General features: G+C 45.8%; 1 long non-coding RNA gene across 1 annotated transcript; it reads right to left on the reverse strand.

Moving 5' to 3' along the window:
• Window positions 1–4,250: 4,250 nt before the first annotated feature.
• Window positions 4,251–5,071, reverse strand: LOC135396144 (uncharacterized). The gene is made up of 2 exons (XR_010423327.1): window positions 4,969–5,071; window positions 4,251–4,649 (listed from the first exon to the last, which is right to left on the reverse strand). It is a non-coding gene; the product is annotated as an uncharacterized LOC135396144 (long non-coding RNA).
• Window positions 5,072–5,290: the final 219 nt, after the last annotated feature.

Genomic DNA, 5,290 nt, shown 5'->3' on the forward strand with positions numbered 1-5,290 from the left:
GTCGACATGATTTGTTTTCGTGGACAGGCTTGTGAGCTGGCGTGTTATCTATAGGATGTTCACGACATCCTCGTTTTGTTCTGCTTCCGTAGCAAGGCATGAAGCCTATGCTACGAACTCGTTAAATGTCAACCAGACATTTTGCTCGCGACTTGCCAGCGAAGCAGTCCGCTTGCCATCATGTATGCTATCATGTTTACATTGGCTTCCTCGGTGCTCGAACGTTGTTGCTCGTTCGACCTTGGTACTGCGTTGTAAGCGCAGGAGCTGTAGCCGCGGCTACAGCTCCTGCTACACCAAATACTGTCATTTGTTAAATCAATGTCGTATCGCTACACCTGCGGGCCTTCCCTCTATAGCCATTCGCCGTATTGCTGGCTAGCTCTTTTTACGTCACTACGACTGCGATCTCCGGTTTTGATTACAAAGTAACATCATAGAGTACACTTGCCCATTCGGAAGGCGGTTTGCAGTTGGCATATTCATATTAATGCCCGGCCATGGCAATATTATTCATAATTTGCATGAGCGTGTAGCTCGAATTATTGTCAACAACCTATATTATAAATGATGTACCATCTCTGTACCATTACGACTTGGACCTCCAGGCCTTTCGAGCCTCTTCTCTGTCCTGTCTTTACACAGAACGTGCCGGTGTTTAAGTTGACCTGCAGCATTTTAGCAAGCTGCACGAAGTTACCACTGCCCCTTCTTAGACAGTCGATAATTCTTAATCTGTCGCTCAGGGATATCTCTTTATTTCTCATCATGCATGCCCCGGGGGTCTTCCGAGGCGGTCCACGGGGTCGCTACCTTCCATCGTCAATCCTACAAGTTTCAACGTGTTATCCAAGCTCAAACACTGCAAAAACAGCTTCGCGAAGCAATGCGGGTAGTCTGCCTGCATGAAATTCGAGAATATTCAACTACGGTGCTTGTCGTCGGCCCGAAATATTGCAGTCGTCCAGAAAGCCGGGCACCGGCACGAATCGATCCCGCACGTCTAATTTGTCGTGTTCTTCCGTGCATCTTGTGGCTCATTTTGGGTTCCGTCACATTTCATCGAACGCCGTTTCATCGAATCGGTGGCCGCCGCTTTTTCTTGAGGCAACGTGTGAAATACGTAAAAGGCTCTCCTGACCTAACCTTGGTCAGGCGTCGATGAAACGGCGTTCGACGAAAAGGTGTTCGATGAAATTGCGTTCGATAAAACGGCGTCGATGAAATAGCGTTCGACGAAACGGCGAATGGAAACGGAAATGGGCGGACACCATCATTTTGTGCTCGTCAGTATTGTGTGTCCCAGCTTCGTAACAGTTACTTGTCGTCTGCTTGCAACCAGGGAAGGATAACGGACGTATTTTGGTTACCGTTTCCATTTTCGTTACTGATATATTTTCGTTTCCGTTATCCGTTTCTGATACCGGTCTTCCAATTGCGTTTCCGTTTCGTTTCCGTTACTGTTTCCGGTGATAGAACGGTTGTTACAGAGCTGCAGGAGGACGGCCTGTCCGGCTCTATCAGCACCCTGTTTTGCCGAAGTGCTGCTTCGGAGTCACGCGTACACGCAACAAAAGTAATTTTACGTCGTTGGGATGCGCACATCTTGCAAGATAAAAAATAAAAAATAAAAAAAATGTAGGAACATGTCTTCAGTCACTCGTGTCCAGCAACTCAAGGTGGGTGTAACCTTCACCCAATGTAGCATTTATGAGCGAACGCTCTCAGTTGTAAATACTGCCCTGGCCACGGTGAAATGAAAAAGAAAGTAAAAAAAAGTAACTAAAAATCGTAGGCTGTCACCCTCGTGGAGTATAGTCATGTGTTGATGTCATGGAGGACTTGGATGAGGTAAGCGGCGGATGCACCCTCGAGATCCAATATGGCGCCTTCTTTCCATGCTCTCGTACAGGGAATGGAGTCATCAAAATACAAAACCAAAATATAAAAAGTCACTCAAATGTCATCACACAACAGAAATAGCCATTACCCGAATTCAATACCGGACGATAACCGGACGATTTCCGTTTCTGTTTCCGGTAATGGAGGACCGTGGTATGCGTTTCCGTTTCCGTTATCGTTACCATCTCCAATTTCGGTAATATACCGTTTCTGTTTCCGTTACCATTACCGTTACCCTTCCCTGCTTGCAACTATCCAGCAAAACGTCAAGCCGAAACATTTTGCCGAATCCACAAGATCATCCACGTAGCGAAACGTACGAGCGTGCTGGTTTTCCACGTTACAGCGTGGGCAGCTGTCAAAACATGAGCATGATCTTCCTTGGCCTTGGAAAGCAACAGGGCCGTGAATATCTGAGGAGCTCCACCCGATCCGTTTTCTTCGTTGAGATCGCGGAATGACGTCAGAGTCCCACTGTAATCTGCCTCACACCCACTGAAATGCGAAGGAGGAGGGGTGTAACTTCCTCTTCTTTTTCGAGTGAAAAAAAAAAAAAAATAGACAAATGAATTTTCTGTCATTCGCTCTACTGATACCCCTGGGATCAAAAATAGCCTCCCATAGCTTAATGGTCAGTTTTAAGGGAATCGTACGATATCGCCTTTGCGTACGTAAGGGATAGCGTTGTGGTTCTGCGCACGCGCGAAGCTCTCTTTATGTTTTGCGCGTGCGCAGAACCACCAACGCTATCCTCTAGGTACGGATAGACGATAGAGTATGATGCACTAAAACTCTCTATTAGTTATGGTATTAATGCGTCCACCCGCCTCTTTTTTTTCTCGGTGCAACGTATGCGCACTCTATCCTATATTTAGTGCAACGTAGTGGCATATATCGTATCACGTCCTTCTTGATTGTTCCCCCTCTTCCGCAAAACAACATGAAGAAAGGTTAATATTTTTGAAAAAAAAATCCCGTGTTAGCGCCGCGAAGCAACTGCGGCTATGAGCGGCGTACAGACGTGGACAGATGGAGAGAGGACGGCAGGAAGGAGTGGGGCGGGACAGGGGGCTAGCATACGTCTTGGGCTGACTTCACGAGAAACTGTGCCGACATTAGTCTGGAAAGCCTTCCGGAAAACCCGGGGAAAACCTCGGACCGGTCACGACGCAACGAGAGAAAACACTCTAAACTGTGTGCCAAAATTACCGCACACGGCGCTCTGTGCTCGTCGACGCTATCTCATGCTCCAGCTAACAGTGACTTATGCTTGATTGATTGATTGATTGATTGATTGACGGACATCGTAGCGCGCCACAAAAACTGACTTCAGCTGTGTTCACTTTGACGCCATTTTCTTGGTTCCGCCATCCACTTCATGCATATTTCGCTTCTGAGCTGGGTAACAATAGCCGATAGATTTTCCCATGACACGATATGCAGGTTGTCCATGCTAACCATGGGAAGAATTTCGTAAAATAGGGAATTGCTTCCCTTTTTTTTAATTGCACAATAAATAGTAATATATTATCGGTCATATAGGCTACTTTGCAGTCGCACTGGCAACCTCGGGAGGCGTTGTCTTAATTGATTTATTTTTTTTTAATTCAGAAAGAGTTCTACACAATAACAACATCTGCTCATATTCGGGCGCTGATGTCGTTGCCATTTTCATAAAAAGGATGGAGAGAAAATAACGCGAAGAAATGGCTCCGGAAATAAACGTAGGTTTGGTGGTCATTTTTCCGCTCCGCCAGAAACGCGCTTTCTCCCTTTGCTTTTAAATGAGAGAGAGAGAAAAAGAGCTGCTGCTGCGATCCTCATACGCTATAGCGTTCTGACCCACGAAGCATTACGAGAACATATTCACCGACAAAGTTTGAAGAGTCCTTTTGGCTGCCTATAGACATTTTATTTGGGAGTTTGCGAGAATTCGGCATTTTTATTAGGACACAACGGCAGCCAAGATACGACTGTTGCCGTTTAGTAGCTACACAAATAAGCTAAACTAAGGCAAGCTAAATAAATAAATAACTGTTTGCTCTAAGTGCAACGCTCAGGAAACTACCGAGGTGCCGCTTTGAAGGAGGAAAGTGTATCACTGTGCTTCTTGTGAGATGTATACGCTGAGCTACATCTTGCCACCGCTCCTGTGAGAACGCAGGCGCCTTGGCGCCCAGATAAGATAAATTACCGGGTCTGTGATACAGTGATGTACTATTTAAGAAATCCGTGTCATTAGTAACGCCCGGAAGTCCAGATTTGTGGACCCCGGCCAGCACCAGCGACACCCCTTGAAGCAGGCAAGAAGAAGAAGAGAAAAGAAACACAAGTACGGAAATCTTACGAACATTCTCAGCTCGCCCATGGAGTGTTATTATTGCTTGCATACGGTACACGACTTCGCGTTTTGTTCTTTCTATATAGGCTCTTAAACAGTGTCCATTAATAGATGCGTGCTTTTGTGCATAGCTGAGTCAGGCACTATGTTCGACGGATAGTTCGTAGAAAGAGATTTCAAGGTTTTTCGGAGCCTGGAGGCACTTCCTGCACCGAGCAACTCGGGATCGTCCATATTTAATGTACGCGATTCCTGTTCCGCGAGGAGCTGTTTACGTCTCAACTGGTGACGTCATGATCTGGAGCCGGACCACTTGACTTGGCTGGTGGGCTTTTTCATGGCGGAAAGGCAAATGGCCTCTTGCCGGGTGACGTAACAGGGCAGTGGGGTAATTTCCGTGGCTTACCTGCGTAAGAAGTAATTTGGGAGGCGGAAAGTAGCAAGAGTGAGGTAACCGAACTTAAATAGTGTTATAGTGTTTGATGACGTTAACATAGCCTTGAGTTTGAGGTAAAAACACAGGACGAGAAAAACACATGACAGACTCACGACTAGTGTATCTGGTTTCGACAGTGTTATGGGCATGACACAGATCTGCCACAGATGTGACGTGCTCGATCGAATGTCTGATGTGGGCCACACGCAGAACAAGGTGAAGAAAGATATTTTTGTACGTACCCTCCGGAATCTTCACGATGGTGATAGTGAAAAGAGATACCGCTAACCTGTCAGAGTGCCGGAAGACGTTTGTTTCCTCAAGGGTAATTGCGTTGTCGTCAAGCGTTCGTATTCCTTCTTTTTATGTCGTGTTATTTCAAGTATGACGTGCAGGCCAAATGAAAAGCATACTTATTAGAATACTTATGTGTATCTCTTATTACTAAAGACCTATAAAACCATACTTATTAGTATATAACCAATATGTAACTGCCCCCAATCATAATCATGAAATAAAGTTGTTTGTTAACTGGTAACCATCTTCAAGATACGCGAGAAGAGAAGTCGAAACTCAACACTAGGGGAACTTAGGATACTAGTAAGGGTACT

Source organism: Ornithodoros turicata, chromosome 5, assembly GCF_037126465.1.
Source record: "Ornithodoros turicata isolate Travis chromosome 5, ASM3712646v1, whole genome shotgun sequence".
Taxonomy (NCBI): domain Eukaryota; kingdom Metazoa; phylum Arthropoda; class Arachnida; order Ixodida; family Argasidae; genus Ornithodoros; species Ornithodoros turicata.